The sequence below is a fragment of the Mus caroli genome, unplaced genomic scaffold (genome assembly GCF_978045245.1).
Source record: "Mus caroli unplaced genomic scaffold, Mus_caroli_1 scaffold_3, whole genome shotgun sequence".
NCBI classification, from domain to species: domain Eukaryota; kingdom Metazoa; phylum Chordata; class Mammalia; order Rodentia; family Muridae; genus Mus; species Mus caroli.
The window spans coordinates 112,957,248-112,975,381 of NW_028227258.1; the positions used below are offsets into that span (position 1 = coordinate 112,957,248).

Sequence of the window (18,134 nt, forward strand, 5' to 3'; positions counted from 1 at the left end):
ACCTTCAGAGGACAATATACACCAGCTCATCATGTGAAAGTTTGCACCATTCAAGACAGTTTGTGGAAGAAACAATCATATTAAAAAGAAATTTCTGAAAGAAACAGACACATAGGACAATCTAGGAAAGGCCAGGGTGTTAATATGTACAAAAAAAAGGTCTAAAAATTTTAACTATGGTTCATTCTTTAACTTCTTACTATCTTTCCCATTAGCATATAATTTATCTTAAGAGTTACAATTATCTTTTAATATCACATACTTATTTATTTGTAAATTTCATACATGTATACCATAAATTAATTGTTATCATTATAAATGTTGATATAATATTCCTCAGATCTTCTTTTTCAATTTTATTTACTGTGTTTTAATATCATGAACCTTTTAAAATTTAGTATGAACATTGGTCTTATAACTTATCCACTGAATACTTGTGGAGACCTGGAAAAGGAATATCTTATTTTTTTCTATATGAAAACCCTTGTGAAGGAAGACATGGGAGGAATACATTGAACGTTGCTGTGCCAAGGCCCCGTGGAACTCACAAGTGGCAAGAAAAGGAATAAAAGACATCTATCCTTATTTAATGATGTTTTGGTTGTATCTAGTAACCTGTGAGTATTGCAACATGCATTCCTTACTATGATAGGCTACACTTTAACTATGCCTTTTGTACAAAAAATATGTTCATATATATATATATATATATATATATATATATATATATATATATATATATACTGATAATGGACATTTTAAGTATAGTTGGTATAAGTAAGTGAAATTCACTTGGATTTTTGAGAGTAAAGGAGACTAAAATAAATGTTTTTCTTGAAAGATCATATATTTGTTCTACTTCTGCTATGTAGTGATAAAAATTAAAAATTAAAATTATTTTGAGATTGTCATTCATATTCTGGTAAGAGCATTATTATTCTCATAGGAGATAATTGTCACTATTTTCATTTTCAAGGAAGCTTATCTCTTAACAGACATTTAATTAATTAGAGATTTTAGTTTTATGCATTTCTTCTGAATTGTGCTTCATATATGTGCATATATATGTATATATATGTATATATATATGTATATATATATACATGCATTTGTATATGTATATACACATATACAATGAGACGTCTTGAGGTGGAAAGTACAAATATTTCATATGATTTAGACATGTGTTTGTATGTTTGTGTGTGAGTGTTCTTGTGTATCCTTTAGTAAATACAGACTATGCTTGTATTTTGACTGTTACATGGTACATTAGTGTGGGAAATTTTCTCTGTAGTTTCATGTTTCAAAAACTTAACAGATTTGAAGTTTAGAAATATCTATATCTATATATATACATTATATATGTATATATGTGTACATTATATATGTATGTGTGCATATATGTGTATATATACATATACATATATATGTGTATATATATATATATATGATTTTTGAATCATGGTTTATATTGTGTCATATTGTCTCCTGAATCTGAGAAAGACAGATTAGTATCTCCAGTTTTAGAACAACATATTAGCTAAACAGTGTCCAATGCAGAATTACATACCCAAGTTCACACACACACACACACACACACACGCACACATGCACAAAGAGGTAATATTTAGTCTATCATAAAATAATAGAAAAGTCACAAATCTGGGAAAGATTCTGTCAAAAGAGAGAAGGGAAAGGAGAGAGCAACCAAAAAATAATAATCAGAACACATTTTATATGTCTGTGAATTTCAAAAAGTAGCAGCTCCATATGAAAGAAAGATGACAGAAGGAGACTAATGCTTCCAAGGTTAATATTTCCTACGAACAATTTTGATAAGATCATAATGCTTGAAAGGAAGACATTTCAAACTATTTGTTTTGAGTATTGGAAAAAATAATCATCTTTTTTGGATACTTGTATGAGATGTGCTTTGTATATTTCCTAAAGGAGCCATTGTAGTTAGCTGATATTGACTTCTAAGTATACAAAGAAGGCCAGTGAAAAGTGAATTGTAATCAGTCAGACAACATGTATATATCATTTATTTTGGAAAGATTATTAAATATAATAAAATAAAATACAAAATTTTAACATTCTTTTGGTGTGGATATTGTGAAAATAAAGCAAAATCATTAGTACTTAACAAAATTAAGGGAAGAAATCTTGGAACACAGGGCTTTCTAAAAATGACATATATTTATATATGCATATGTTCATATGTTCATAGTATAATTATTCTAAATATTTTCCAATCAGAAAACCATTAGGCTATGTCTATTGGTGAGCATTGAGATGCTTGTATCCAGTAACTTCTTTCAATACATGCTTTGTTGAATTTCATCTTCCCTGGCTTTAACTGTGCCTTAGTGATAAAATGGAAGAGTCCTCCTGTGCTCTGGGGTAGGAGGAACTGTGTGTTTCTACAAGCAATACAAACTACAATGCAAACCAATCTAACAGAGAAACTTTATTCTCTTTGTAGGAATAAGAAAGAGTTTAAGATACAATGTATCATCCCACTGAATTTCCTTTGGATAATATGGCCCCATTCAGAAAAAATGAAATCTGTACTTGCAAGACTCTTTTCCTGTTTTGGTCCTCTGGAAAGTTTTGGGCCACGTTTCGGTAAGACCTACAGTTTGGACATGTATTCATAGGAGTATGGCTATAGAAATTGTTGGGCAACTTAATGGTTTGTAATTCACCAGTTAAACCAATTAACCAAAATGTTTGCGAAATAAGAAGCCAGTTTAGTCTGATTGTATACATGAGGCCAACTCAAAATTTCCCCTTCTATAATGACCCCAGTTTGTTTATATTTTTCACAACATATATTTCATATGTAAGTATATTCCTTAGTTTTTGATCTGTTATGTTCATCCAGTCTCCACAAGATTCTTGGGGAAGAACAGAGGTACATTGTCTTCTAAGAAGGATATGGACTAAACAAAGACTTATATCATCCACATTCTTTTCCCCATAATGATTGGTATTATCTAGGTTGTGAAAATACACAAATTGATTTATCTCCAATAATTCTGTATAGTATACTTAAATTTGAACAATACCTCCAGTACTCCTCAGTTAATTTCCATAAAAGTAGTATTAAATTGAACAGATAAAAATAGTTATTCATAAAATGTTCAAGTATTTCAATGTCTGTTTAGCAAAATATCACTGGTGTCTAATGGTCAACAGATAAGGATAAAGGCCATTGGATAAGGTTCCATTGGATCTGTAGATGATAAAAACACACATTAGCTCATTTTGATATACTTTAACTCAATGGCCAACCTCTTGTAAGCCTTCCTCAGCTCTCATACCTTTCTTTTCACTTCCAGCTTAACACCTATGAATCTGCCCTCAACTTTGTTTGCTCAGTCACTTTAGTCCTAGCTCGGCACCCTAAATCTACCCTCAGCTTATTTATGTTTCTAATCTCCTGCCTGCCACCTCAGACCACTTGGAGGAGCAGCCAATGGCCAATACACCTTAGATCTCACATGGCTGGTGACTCTTTCTCCCTCTGTAGCATTGTGAATTATTTTCTCCTCTCCTGCATCTGCTAGACTTTTGTGGTAATACTGGGAGTCCTTCCTATTCCACCCAGCTCATTGGCCACTAGGATCTTTATCAATCTATCAAGAAACAATTGGGTAACAGGAATTTCATTGTTCACATGCAGATTCCTGATCAAAGTGTCAGAACCAACCGCTACATATTGCCATGTAACTATGAGGTTTCCTGCTATGTAATTTTTTATTTTAGTGATATGAGATGTGTTGCATATATATGTGTGTGTGTGTGTGTGTGTGTGTAGGTTGAGGTGCACAGGCACAATCCACCCTTCTGATAAAAATGGTTGTAGGCAGAGAATAGAGTGGGTGAGCAGTTAATGGTAGAGACATGAATGTGCCAGTCTTTGGGCGAGAATCAGATCCATACAAAGAAAGCTTGAGTTGTAGATGTTAGAACCATGAGAAAATGGAGAAGAGTATTCTGTGAATGTAAGATCTTTGCAGCATGGATAATTACTTTCAGAAAGAGGAAACAATATACACATTAGCTTACAGATTGAAAAACTATACGTGACATAGGGTTCTGAGCATGAGGAAGATGAATAGTGCATTGGGTAGGGGTTGCTGTTTGGAAAAGAAAATCATTGATCATCAAGATAATGTTGATGACTGTAAGACACTGTGGTGGTGTCAAATATCAATTAACTCTAACTCAATCTACATGTAATTAGCAGTTATCACATTTTATCACTGTGTATTCTTATTTAATCCATCTTAAATTAGAGTATTACATGCTACAGTGGAGTAGTGGTGGACTTATTGTTAATTTGTACCAGGAGAGTGGATGTGATGACTCATAGAGATGAAGCACTAGTTTCTAGGACTCCAGTCTTGTATGCCAATTCTGAAGGTCACAGGAGGAAATAAACTGTATATATATATTTTTTCTTAAGTGATGTTCTCCCTGCATTAAGTGTGTTCTAAACAAAGGTAATATACCTTACCTGTGGTTTAGTGTGAATAATTTTATATTTCTATTTGAACATGATCTCATGCTAAGCAGACATTGTCTTAACTATCCTTTTATATATATGAAACTAAAGCTAGGAGTAACTGTTGGCCCAGCCATAGTCACACAGCTCTTGGAGCATAGTCAAGCCTTGACATTCCCAACTAGCTGCCACACTATTTCCAACTTCCTGTCATACAATTGTTCCAATGAAAAATGTTATTTAGAAGGGTGGTCATGTGGAAAATACCATCTACACCTACACTCTCATGATGGCCATTGACTTATAATTATTTTTATGAGCAATCATCTCAAAATTCTTAGCATTGTCAAGACTCTAATCTTGTTTCCTTTTAACATTACAGTTTGATTGAACAGAAAGATCGGTGGTACTATTTTCTCAAAAGGTATTTTACTTGTGATTGTACATTAATTCTGTTAATTAATTAATTAATTCTGTCAATTAATTAGTTGATATGAGAATTGCCATTTTTGCTTCATTTCTTTTTTAAAAATATATTTGGTAAACTGTTTCCAAATATGTTGTTGATTAGATGGTTACTAGATACTTCTTTACATTTTCTTGTCTATTGTATATTTTATTTAATTTTGAGGAAGTTTGTTTATTGTGTCCTTTTTATATTGGAGTAAACAGTACTCTTCAGTTTTATTTTAAATTCCACTCCATAGATGTTACTTTACCATGTCCATTCAAAGTATCTGCTACTTCTTAAAGGTAAGGTCAAGCAGATTTTTGCCTTTTCTTTATGTATTAGTCACAGAACTTTCTCTAGAGCCACAGAACTTATGGACTATCTCTATAAAGGGAATGTACTGTAATGACTTGTGGTCTGTAGTCTAAATGAACCAACAATTGGCATCTCTGAATAGGAAGTCAAAATATCTAGTAGTTCTTCAGTCTATGAGGCTAGTTTGTTTCATCTGGTCTACTGTATAAACTGGAATCGTGAACAAGTAGATATCAACAAATGTGCTGGCAGAAAGTGCAAGGGGGCAAAGAAGAGTGAGTCCTCCTTCTTCCAATGTCCTTATGTAGCTCTCAGCCAAAGGTGTTGCTAAGATTAAAGGTGTGTACCGAAGCCAGTGTCTTCCAGCCTCAGGATCTGGATCACAGGTGTGCCATCCAATCCTGGATTGTCATTCATTCCAGATGTAGTCAAGTTGACAACCACCTTGCAAACATAAATTTCTGAGGACTGTCTGTGCTTCCTAGGTCAATGTGCTATTACTTGACCATGTCTTTTGTTCTGAAACATTTCTAAATATTCTCTAATCCAATAATGCATATTGTTAAACTGATTGTCTTGTATTTAACACTATGACGTTACTTATAAGCTATTAACAGTGATTAGCTTAAAATAAGCTATTAGCAAATTAATTTTACCATGTTCTGTGTTTTTATTGCATTTGAGCAGATCCATTAATGAAGCCAAGAAGGGTATCAAGAAAAATTTCTCATTGCAGATATTCACTGAGGATATCCCAACCTGTGACAGTGTATGTGAATACCAAACCAAAACTAATATTTCAAGGCTATGAATAGCAGAGAGGCAGGCAGATTGTAGGGTAATTGAAGATGGAGACATAAGAGGGTGGAGGGGAGAGATAATAAGAATTTTTTTCTTGTTTTTATTAGATATTTTCTTTTATGCATTTCAAATTTTATTCCCTTTCCTCATTTCCCCTCCAACCCACCCCCCAATCTCTTCCTGTGCCTCCTGCTCACTAACCCTCCCACTTCTGCTTCCCAGACCTGCCCTATACACTGGGGCATTCCACCTTCACAAGGCCAAGGGCCTCTCCTCTCATTGATGTCCCACAAGGCCATCCTCTACTACATATACAGCTGAAGCCTTGAGTCTCTCCTTGTGTATTATTTGGTTGGTGGTTTAGTCCCCTAGGAGCTCCTGGGGTACAGGTTGGTTCATATTGTTCTTCGTATGGGGTTGCAAATCCCTTCAATTCCTTGGGTCCATTCTCTAGCTCCTCTATCGGGGATCCTGTGCTCAGTCCAATGGATGTCTGTGAGCACTCACTTCTGTATTTGTCAGACAATGGCAGAGCCTCTTAGGAGACAGATATATCGGTCTCCTGTCAGCAAGCACTTATTGGTATCCACAAAAGTGTCTGGGTTTGGTAACTGTATATGGGATGGATTCCCAGTTGTGACAGTGACTGGATGACCTTTCCTTCAGTTTCTGTTCCAAACTTTGTCTCTGTATCTCCTCCTATGGGTAATTTGATCTTTCTTCTAAGAAGAATCAAAGTATCCACACTGTGGTCTTTCTTCTTCTTGAGCTTCATGTGGTCTCTGAATTGTAACTTGGGTATTCTGAACTTCTGGGCTAATATCCACTTATCAGTGAGGTCATACCATGTGTGTTCTTTTGTGATTGGGTTACCTCCCTCAGGATGATGTTTTCTAGTTCCATCCATTTGCAGAGATATTAAGAACTTATGCATATGGAAGAGCTATATGGGTGTGGCATGCACACGTTTTTTACATGTGATATGTAGAAAGCAATTTAAAGAAAGATTGACTCACATGCTAAAGCAAAACATTTTTTTCTCTTAAATGACTGAAAATTATATCAGGTATGTTCATAAGCATACATTTCCATGCCAAGTATTATTATTAGAATTAAACTGCTTTTTCCCCTGAGTTCTTATTGCTTACATATTAACTTATGTGTTGTTTGACTACTGTTTATTTTAAAATATTTGTCTAATCAAAAATAATTATTATTGTATAAGATAACCATAAAGAAATGTCAAGAATTAATTTGCTCTCCACATCCACATGTTTCATAACACTTTATCTCTTTACCTCTGTCCTCTGCTCTTTCAGTATATCTCTGTGCATCCTCACACCTGCTTTGGAAGGACAGCTACATAATCATGGCTCTTTAGCCTCATGCTTATTTGAATGTTCTAGGCATAGGGATTTCTTTTCAGAAGGAGTTACAGAGACAAAGTTCGTAGCTGTGATGAAAGGATGGACCATTTAGAGACTGCCATATCCAGGGATCCCTCCCATAATCAGCTTCTAAACGCTGACACCATTGCATACACTAGCAAGATTTTGCTGAAAGGACCCAAATATAGCTGTCTCTTGTGAGACTATGCCGGGGCCTAGCAAACACAGGAGTGGATGTTCACAGTCAGCTATTGGATGTATCACAGGGCTCCCAATGGAGAAGCTAGAGAAAGTACCCAAGGAGCTAAAGGGATCTGCAACCCTATTGTTGGAACAACATGATGTACTAACCAGAACCCCGGAGCTCTTGTCTCTAGCTGCATATGTATCGAAAGATGGCCTAGTCGGCCATCAATGGAAAGAGAGGCCCATTGGACTTGCAAACTTTATATGCCCCAATATAGGGGAATGCCAGGGCCAAAAGAATGGGAATGGGTGGGTAGGGAAGTGGGGGGCGCTATGGGGGACTTTTGGGATAGCATTGGAAATGTAATTGAGGAAAATATGTAATAAAAATATTAAAAATCAAAAAAAAATTAAAAAAAAAGAAATCATTTTTATTAACTTATGATTTGTGTGTGTGTGTGTGTGTGTGTGTGTCTGTGTCTGTGTCTGTGTTTATTCTACTTAAGATAAACCTGTAGTTTTGCTATGGAAAATATTTGTACTATTCTAACTTAAGGATTTCTTTTCCTCCAAATTTTCAACTTTTTTCTTATTCTTAGGATGGAATATAGTTAGTTTGCTCAGGCTCTGTTTTATATTTTAATATACATAGATGCAGATGATTTTAGAATCTTTATTTGATAATTTCATGTACTTATAGAAATTCACTACCAAATGACCTGCATGAATCCCAAGATATACTCAAACCTCTCACTTGCTTGCGCATGTCTTCTCCTACTCTTGACTTCAAATACAAATATATAAAATATTGACTTTTTACCTTAACATTGTAGAGATAACAATTAACTGCACTGTCCTCATGAGTCAGTACCTATGCCATGGCTGGAGGACAGCATTTTGCTACATGGCTTTAAGTTTTTAAATTCAATCATTGTTAGTGATAGCAATACCTCTCTGTTTCACATTTAGTTTATTAATATATAGTTTCAATATTTACAGGGTTTTCATTTTTATATGAGGGTATAGTTCATTTTCCTAGATTAAACATATTTTATGTACTATTGAACAATTATTAAAAGCTTATTTTTCCTCAAAGTATGAACATGATATCTATTATAAGGTTAATTGTCTCTCCTGAGAATTACTTAAATATCCCTGGTTCACCATAAGTCAAGAAATATTTTAACATTGACAAAAAAATCCCGGTTGTCTTTTCATTTTCATGCATTAAAAACATTAATTTTAAAACTATTTTGTTTAGAAAATGTAAACGAGGGAAATACCTAATAAAAAAATAAAGAAAAAAAAAAACAACTATTTTGTTTAAAAAAGACTCTGTCTCTTAAAATGAGTCTGTTTTATAAACAACACCACAATCAGGAAGAAATGCACACATCTTTGCAATCATTAGTTAGATTTTAATATGTTTTAATATGTTTAATATGTTTTAATAATGTCAATTAAAATTCTATGTGAAATATTACTCTATCTCCTGTGTGATTTTCTATAATAATTTGTTTTTAAATTATAAAGAAGTTTTCAGATATTCAACAACATATCAGAACATTTAATTTTCTTAAATTTATTATGATTAGTGTGTGTGTGTGTGTGTGTGTATGTGTGTGTGCTTCTGTACATTTGTATGTGTGTTTGTGTATGTGGTATTCAAATGTGTCCTTCTTGAATATATGATTTCTGAGACATAAATTACAGTTTCATCCAGAGGTTCCTAATGCTACATTCTTAGAAAAAGTACACATCGGTTCCTTCCTACTTACATGACAACCACAAGAACAGAGATATTCCTACACATTCTAAGATGTTTTTGCATTTAGTCTATAGATAGCAAGATGTAAAATCAGTTATTGTAAGCTGTTCTTATTCATAAAATTCAAGTAACCTGTCATATTCTGATAGGGTCTTGGATGAATCTTCATCAAAACACACAAACACATGGACACATAGACACACACACACACACACACACACACACACACACATACACACACATTTTCAGGGTAATAGGTTATGTCCAGTGGTTAGAAGACAATACATAAAAACTCTGTGAAAGAGATGGCTTATGAAGTGGTTTCCTTTAGTCTTGGATCAAGGTTGTTTCTGGATAGTGTGGGGGTACTTCTATTGTATTTCTTATTTTTTGGGATTGTTTCCTAGACACTTATAACATTCATATTATATGGAGCAACATATAGAGTACAGACTCATTTTTGTTTGTTTTGTTTTTTAATTTTCTTTTGTTTTGTGTTTTTTTTCTTTTAATTGCAGCCAGTATTTATCCCAATTTTAGAATTGTGCACATGCTGTGCATGAAAGTAAGGGTGTGGAACGATGAAAGTCTAGATGGGGAGGAAGCAAAGGGTTGTGCTCTATTTTAACCACCCTCCCTGCCTGTCTGCTGCCATAATGAAGGAAAAATCAGAATGCTGATTTCTTGCACCCATGGCTACTAAGTCTTCCTTTATCACACACAACCTTTTAAAATTATTTTTGAATACCAATTGTCCATGCAGTCATAAATTGTGTGGTAAATATAGTAGACTGGAAGTCTTCCAGAGTTATCTCAAGGGAAGAAAACAAAATGTTTATTCTGTATTTGAGTTGTCATTACAGACGGTAGATTATAAGTAATGATTAAACAAAACTACTTTTCTATTCATGAACTTCAAAGTTATTTTATACAGTTCTCTGTACTTTTCATAGCCTTTATGTGTAACAGCAACAAACATCCATAAGGGGAATGATATCATTGAGAAGTTTCTACCAATGATAAGAATGCCTCTAAGTTATTTTCAAGTTACTTTCAATAAAACTGAATTTTGTTTTTGTTTTTTTGATCCACATATGTGCAAATGTGTATGCATATAAATAATACAGATTAAATTAAATCAATCATGATAAATTTACAAATCATAATTTAAAATGTTCTCTTTTTGGAACTAAAGGCATCTAAGACATAATGATAATCTTCAGAGGGACTTTTTTCTTGAATTTCTTGTCTACATTTCCATAGATATGAAACTAATAGCCGAATGGTACTGAGCTATGCTTTTACTATCACTAGACAATAAAGATGCATTGTAATACAGGGAGATTAATTGGTCATATGCACACATCTGATTTAAAGATGCCAATCTACCAGGTAATATGATGTTCCTTTCTCTTTCTTTACATTAATATTTTATTGTACTTCCTGTATGATATGTGATTCTTCTTCCCTCACCCCTTCCTTCTTGTTTTCATTCTCTGCTTGTGGAGGTGTAAGTGTACATGGTCTGGAGTGTTTGTGTTGTTTTTAAAAAGTCTTTAATAAATATGTTTGTTTATTTCTTTTTATGTTCTTTCTCTCTTCATACATATCACTGTATCCAGTCTTTCTGTTTTTAAATATGTATCTCTGTGTAACTCTCTCCCCCCTCTCTCTCTATGTATATGTATATATATATACATATATATATATATATATATATATATATATATATAATCATTCTGTGTGTGTTTCTCTGTATGTGTGTATGTCTCTCTCTATCAATTCCTGTGCGTTCTGAGTGTTTGTATGACACTCTCTGAGTGTCAGTCTGTTTCCCTGTCTCTATCACTCTTTCAGTTTCTGTCTGTCTCAGTCTTCTTCTTCTTGTATGTTTGGGTGGGTGGAATTTTGAGTGTCTGCTTGAATGGATTTTTGTCTCCTAGTGTAATACTTATGAACTCTATGGGAAAATTCCTTGGTTTTAATCACAAATCAACAAGAAAGTACAATTAACAAAAATTCCAAATAGGGCATATTATCATTTTATTCACTCCTGTACATTGCTATTTCAACAGAATGTTGTTCAGTTGTCCACTAGAGGTACATTGATCTAAGAAGAGATTTTTTCTGTGATTCAAGCACATCTGAAAATCTACTCTTAGTTTTCCAATTTTAATGAGCAAAACTTACTGGGACTACATATCAGCCAACACTCTTACTAGGGCAAAGATGGGAACTGTGAAGAGAGTTGTAAATAAACTAATTTTTAGAGTTGGCTATGTTTTGAGGAATCTCAATGATTTATATTTCCTGCCAATTATTTTTTCTCTCTATAAGGAATTTCTTTGAACTCTCAATGGAAGTTTGCTGACTTCTCAATTATATGACCAGTGGTTTGCTCTACCACAAAAAGTCAATGACAAAGAGAAGTTAGCAGCAGTGCAGAGTTAAGGGCTGGCACATTGTGTGAACAACATCAACAAAATAGAAGTAATATTTGCTTACACACATTAGAGATTATATATCCCAGAAATATTCACTAAAAATACTGACTGACAGCAAAATTTTTATGACATAGAAGATATTTCTAAACAGAGGTGTGACTTGGCAATTCACAGTGGACCATGCTTATGGTCATCAGCTTTGAATTCCAGTTAAATTTGTCATCTTCCCCTGAATCTGGGGAAACATTTCAACCAATATTTTGAGTATACATTCTTACTTCCATTTTATTCATGGAGGTTTATACATAACATACAATTACTTTGTCCCCATTCTTCATATTTACAAATTGAGTAAACTTTTTTTTTAAAAATAACTGTCTCTTTGTTCAGTCTCTTAGAAAAACTCCCACAACAAAATGGTGCTCTTCTGGGACAAATTTTTAGAATCTTACATAAATTGCAAGAAAATCTTCTGTTAACCAAATGCCATCTTACAAACTATCTGCTGGGATAGCACCATATATCTTATGCCTTCCTCGCTACTGCAATAAAATACAGGCAAATGATGTTGCTGAAAAGGTAATTAGACATGAATTTTAAGACTAGCTTTGATAAGCCTTTACAATGAGGCAGGAATACAGGATTATCCTTAAAGTCTGGGTTATTTTGCTGCTGCTGCTGCTGCTGTTGTTGTTGTTAATGGTTTCGGTTTTCTTTCACTTTGTAAAAGAAGAACATCTTTAAATGATGTTCTTCTGAAGAGGAAGAATCATTGGTGCATCTTAAGTAAGTAAAACATAAATGGGTATTTGAGCTAAATGACTCAGTCTTTTGTCAGCTGTGAATTAGCATATCCTTCAACTAACCCACTGAGAAAAAATGTTGTGAAATGATTAAAAAAACACAAAAGCAAAACAAACAAACAAACAAACAAACACACCAAACAACCCTGGATACTGGGTTCATCTACCAAGATAAATTCTGATGTAATCAGTATAGAATATATGAAATTCTACTTTTATTCAATGTGGTTTCCTAAACAAAACAAAGGCAATATAACTTGTATTGTCTTATCAGATATGGTTATTATGACCCATGATATGTGTGATTAAATATACTTTTGGCCTTTTGATGCTGGTTATGATTGGTTTAGAGAAATTATACAGTATGCCTTTCTTTTTTTAATTTTTAATTTTTATTACATATTTTCCTCAATTACATTTCCAATGCTATCCCAAAAGCCCCCCATATCCCCCCCCACTTCCCTACCCACCCATTCCCATTTTTTTTGGCCCTGGCATTCCCCTATATTGGGGCATATAAAGTTTGCAAGTCCAATGGGCCTCTCTTTCCAGTGATGGCCGATTAGGCCATCTTTCGATACATATGCAGCTAGAGACAAGAGCTAAGGGGTACTGGTTAGTTCATCATGTTGTTCCAACTATAGGGTTGCAGATCCCTTTAGCTCCTTGGGTACTTTCTCTAGCTTCTCCATTGGGAGCCCTGTGATACATCCAATAACTGACTGTGAGCATCAACTTCTGTGTTTGCTAGGCCCCGGCATAGTCTCACAAAAGACAGCTATATTTGGGTCCTTTCAGCAAAATCTTGCTAGTGTATGCAATGGTGTCAGCGTTTGGAAGCTGATTATGGGATGGATCCCTGGATATGGCAGTCTCTAGATGGTCCATCCTTTCATCACAGCTCCAAACTTTGTCTCTCTACCTCCTTCCATGGGTGTTTTGTTCCCAATTCTAAGAAGGGGCATAGTGTCCACACTTTGGTCTTCATTCTTCTTGAGTTTCATGTGTTTAGCAAATTGTATCCAAATTGTCACCAAATATATCTTCACAGTTGTCAATCATGATTTGTATAATAGACATCTGTAACACCACAATGCAAAAACAAGATTCTCTGTCATTTCACACAGTTTATGAAATTGAAATCATTAAGAATGATGAGGAAAATAGCAGTTACTGTGAGCAGATATGAACCTGTGAAATGAAATCTCTGAAATGGACACACTGAGTTCTTTGCAACTTACTTAACCTGGTAAAAATGTCATGCATATTGCAAAGAATGGAGGAACTACTAAGGCAAAGTAAGATATCAGAGCTGATACTTGGCCAGAATAGCTGTGAGTGAATCAAATTAATGACCTCAAAAGTTTCTTGAAAACACCATCAGATAACTTATGGAAAGGCTTATAGTCCTCGGCATCACTAAGCCAGCTTATATCTAAACACTTCATACTGAACAAGATTCTATTCCTTGAAAAATTCTAGCAAAATACTGCACATTCCAGTGATTTATCCTGCTGTCTTCCTCCAGAGATGCCCAAGTAAATGATAATAAATGTAAGATAACAGGGTTTGAGTTCTGCTGTTCTTTAGAAATAAAAGGTGTGATGGTGGTTGAGGATAGATAACTTTTATTTCAACATTAATAACATGTGATTTGGGGGACATTCCCTTGAAATATTTCCTGAGTCTTGATAACACTATTAAGTATGCACAGAAAGGACCAAATGGAATAAAGTAATGTTAGTATTTCAAGATAACAATACCATAAACTTACCAAGAACCTAGTTTAGAGGGAACTGATTCTATCTAAATAGCTTTTCCAGTAACTGCCTTCCAAAATTGTAGATAACAGCATTTCTCTGTATTTCTTTCTGATGACACCTTTCTCCCAGTAACATCCTAACATCCCTTTCCTAGCTAAAGACTAGGGACAAAATCAGACTATGTTGATAATCATCTGAGGAAGCCAAAGGCAGCTGCCTTAGGGCCTACATCACTCTCCCAAGTCTCAACCCTGGCCAGAGGAGCAGTGCTCCAATCTGGTGTCTAAAATCAGTTTGTCTTTCTTAATACTGGCAATAGGCAGTCTCTGTACCACTGTTACCTTGAAACGTTTTAATCTCATGATATTTGCTGTGGGTTCCAATCTAGTTATCACCAGGGCTGTGAGGGTAAATACTTTTAAATCATCACTCACCTTGTTCTCTGGCCAAATTCTTGAGTATGTATAATGTTAATCTCGTGTTTTCCTGTTCCTTTTGTATCATCCTCAGCTCTCTCCCCCTAAATTTGTCCCTGGGTGTTTGGGGATCCAGTATCTCTTTGTCTATATTTCTAGCTCAGTCTCTCTGCATTCTGTACAAAGATTAGTTGAAATGTATTCTGTAGCTCCTTTGTAAACCATTTAAAATGTTTTAATAAAAGTAGTCTCTTGGATTGGTGGATTTTTTTTGCCATGGTGTGAGGAGGCAGTCTTGTTTCATTGTGATTGTTTGCATGGTATGCCTGTCTAATTACAGGCATTGCAATATTTGCTACCATCTTTGTGACAACTTTTAGGTCGTTTAAATGGCTTGGTTTCCTGGAAGAAGTATGTCATTGGTTAGTATTTAAGGTTACAGAAGCCAGGTGCCATTTGCATTACATTCTCTGTGCTTCATGTTTGCTTCCTCAGATGAGAGCCACCAGGGCTCTGCTAACTGTTTGGTTCTCCTTCCTTCCTGCTTCCATGTTCCTCTGTCATGATTTTGAAGGACTATAATCTTTCTAAAGCTCTAAGTCCCAAATAAACTTTTACTTCTATATTAATTGCCTTAGTCCTGGATTTTATTTAAACAATAGAAAAATGACTAAGAGAAAAAGTTGGTGAGAAGAGGGAGCTTAGTTGAGAAAATGTCTTTAGCACATTTGCCCATTTGGTAGGGAAGTCTGTTGGATATTGTCTTGATTAACAATGGAATTTTGTAGGGCCCAGATCTCCAAGAAGGTGCCACCCTTGAACTATTAGTCAGACAAAGTAAGATATGAGGTGCAGGACAGGAGGCAGCACTCCTACACAGCTTCTGCTTCAGTTCTGGCCTTCAGGTTCCTGCCCTCCTTCAGTTTGGACCCTGACATTTCTCAGTAGTTAACTGATAACTAGAAGTATATCATGAAATGTAACCTGTCCTCCATAAGTTGCTTTTCATCAGTGTTTTATTTTCATAGCAATACTAGCAAATTAAGACACTTTCTAAATTGAACAAGCTATTCCATGGGCTTGTTATTCACAGTCCTACCCCATTATGAGTAACACTACCATGTTTTCTTTCTTGTAGACATTATTTCTGGAAACTAATATTTAAAATATATCCTTAGTTTCTATTTGTTTTTGTTATTTTTTTATTGTCTATCTTTTCTCCTTTCCAAAATGTATGCTCTTTGTTGACTCTCTGTGAATTTCTCATCATGCAACCCAGTAACACTAATTTTCCAGTCTTTCCATATCTACTGTCTGCCCTGGAAACTGCCACTGAAAATTTAAATAATGAAAAATTGAGTAAAGTTTTGAATTTAAATGAAACTGAGGGAGGAGTGTGCAGTGAGAATGGGACTTAGAGGAGGTTACTGCAATTTGGATATAATGTAAAGAAAGTAAAGAAAAATATTCATGTGTATTGCTTTAAAGTAAAATTAAGAGCTACAGAAAAAAAAAGGACTGAGGAACAAAGACTCTACCTGAAATAAGGCAAGCACACACTATTCTTTTTTATATAAGTAGGATTTAATGATAAAATAACAGGAAGTATAATATATAACATACTAACTTTTTATTATTATTCATTAGATCACATATAGTATACACATATGTATCTGTGTGTATATATGTATATATGCATATAAATATACATATATAATTATACATAAATAATTGATTGCATTGTGTTTTTATATGACCATCACTGCAGTTGGGGTGAATATTTCATAATTATAATAGTCTAACCACTATGAAGCACAGCCAAGAAGTACTCCAAAGTACAGCTACAATAGGAAACAAACACACCAAAAACTAGGTAATCAAGATTTTTTTTCAACTTTACTGTAGTCTTCTTGAACTACCATTATTCATGCAGCATACTCTTCCTAGAATATAAAAATCTTAAAAGAAAGAAAGAAAAAAGGAAAGAACAAAATAATAAAAAAGAAATGACTCACTTCTTTCAACGACATTATCAATCTCCCTTCCCAATCCTTCCTGAAATGGATCAATGTATCACCCACCCCAGTAGAGTGCAATCCTAGGGTGTCCTTTAACATTAGGGACCTATCCAAGTTATTTCCAATTTCTGGATCACAATGAGGACTTTGTTCTCAAAGGGAAAAATTAGATTCCCTTACTTTTTTTGAGAGGTCACTTCCAAATAATGACTTCTGGCAAGTTGGTTTCCACAGCACATGAGGGGCTATACGGACAAATAACTTGTAGGTGTCTAGGTGATTGCTGGTAGAAGTTTTAATTTTGGATAACACAGTGATGAGCTCTTTGAGCAGCATGTAGTTTGCTTGTGGAATCTTCGTTAGAATACTATACATGGAAAAAGGGGAATTTAACTGTTGATTGTCTGACAAGTAATGTTACTTACAAAACTCTGAATACACCGAAAAATCAGGGTGAATGTTTTGTAGACCAGCTCATAGTATAATCAGAATTCAAATGAAGTAAGAATATACTGCTAAAGTATTCCCTAAAATATTTTTTGCAAATCAATTCTCCCTATAAAATTATGGAAATTTTTGTAAAATTATGAATTTCTGTGTATTACACATATAAATGCTATTCAAAGAACACAGAGGAAACTTTCAGGTTCCCTGGAAATAGAATGAATGGAGCTTTTTTTAGGTCATGTGGATTTTGTGTATGGAAACATATTGCTGTTAAACAGTGAACCAGGGCATGATGGTGCAAGCCTTTAATACCAGCACTCTGGAGGCAGAGGCAGGCAGATTTCTGAATTCGAGATCAGCCTGGTCTAGAAAATGAGTTCCAGGAGAGCCAGGGCTATACAGAGGAACCCTGTCTTGAGAAAGAAAGAAAGAAAGAAAGAAAGAAAGAAAGAAAGAAAGAAAGAAAGAAAGAAAGAAAGAAAGAAAGAAAGAAAAAAGAAAGAAAGAAAGAAAGAAAGAAAGAAAGAAAGAAAGAAAGAACATCAACAACAACAACCACCAAAAAAAAAAAAAAAAAAAAAAAAAAAACCAAAACAGTGAACCAACATTCCAGCCACCATAGGGACACATGTTATATATAATGTATTATGAATCCATGTAAAATGTATATAATTTATTATACATTTGCATAATTCACAACACCATGGGAATAATATTTGGATGCAATACCCACAGGATTATACATACATGCTTCCTTTAATTTGTCTAAAACAGGGACTCAAACCAATACTTTAGGGTGACAAACACACAACTGTGTAGAA

At 34.3% G+C, this 18,134-nt stretch overlaps 1 pseudogene; it reads left to right on the forward strand.

Annotated features, from left to right (window-relative positions):
* Window positions 1–474: 474 nt before the first annotated feature.
* LOC110287930 (rho GTPase-activating protein 20-like) overlaps window positions 475–18,134 on the forward strand; it is a 251,368-nt pseudogene continuing 233,708 nt past the window's right edge.